At 44.1% G+C, this 978-nt stretch overlaps 1 pseudogene; it reads right to left on the reverse strand.

Annotated features, from left to right (window-relative positions):
- The window catches only part of LOC107751690 (focal adhesion kinase 1-like), a 76,991-nt pseudogene that overhangs the window by 25,801 nt on the left and 50,212 nt on the right, over window positions 1-978 (reverse strand).

The following is a 978-nucleotide window of genomic DNA, read 5'->3' on the forward strand; positions in this document are numbered from 1 at the left end:
TGGCTGTCCGATGTTCTCCGTGAACATCGCTCTAGACTCAGGGCTGCAGAGAGGAAATGGCGCAAATCAAAAAACTCGACCGACCTTAGTATGTATCAGTCACTCTCTTCCTTCTCTGCAAATGTCTCCACTGCTAAAACGACATACTACCACAACAAAATTAACAACTGTTCTGACTCTTGCACACTTTACAAAACTTTCTCTTCTCTTCTCTGTCCTCCTCCTTCATCAACTCTTACAGCTGATGACTTTGCAATATTCTTCATAAATAAAACAAGGAATATCAATGACCAATTCTCCACACCACAAACCGATGATAACTTCATAACGACAAATACACACTCTCTCTCCTCCTTCTCTCCACTCTCGGAGATGGACGTTTCCAAACTTATCCTTTCCAATCATACTACTACTTGTCCACTTGATCCTATCCCCACTCACATACTTCAGGCAATTTCTTCTTCAGTCATACCTTCGCTTACTCACATTATCAACACCTCTCTTCACACTGGTACATTTCCCACAGCATTTAAGTAGACTCGGGTAATCGGTTAATGAATCCCTGAGACTGGCAAGAGCAGCTTCCAAATCCTCAGTACTCATCTTGCTGGATCTGTCTGCTGCTTTTGACACAGTTAACCACCAGATCCTCCTGTCCACCCTCATGAAAATGGGCATCTCAGGAGCCGCACTACTCCAATGGTTCAAGTCTTACCTCTCAGGTAGGTCTTTCAGGGTGTCTTGGAGGGGTGAGGTTTCTAAGTCACAACTTCTTGCTACTGGGATTCCTCAAGGCTCAGTGCTTGGATCACTTCTTTTCTCCATCTACATGTCATCTTTACGATCCGTCATTCAGAAGCATGGCTTTTCCTATCATTGCTATGCTGATGACACTCAACTCTTACTTCTCATTTCAACCAAATGATCCGACAGTAGCTGTTCGCATTGCAGCCTGTCTGACAGACATTTCTGGCTGGA

This window comes from Sinocyclocheilus rhinocerous, unplaced genomic scaffold (assembly GCF_001515625.1).
Source record: "Sinocyclocheilus rhinocerous isolate Xijiao unplaced genomic scaffold, SAMN03320098_v1.1 scaffold422, whole genome shotgun sequence".
NCBI classification, from domain to species: Eukaryota; Metazoa; Chordata; class Actinopteri; order Cypriniformes; family Cyprinidae; genus Sinocyclocheilus; species Sinocyclocheilus rhinocerous.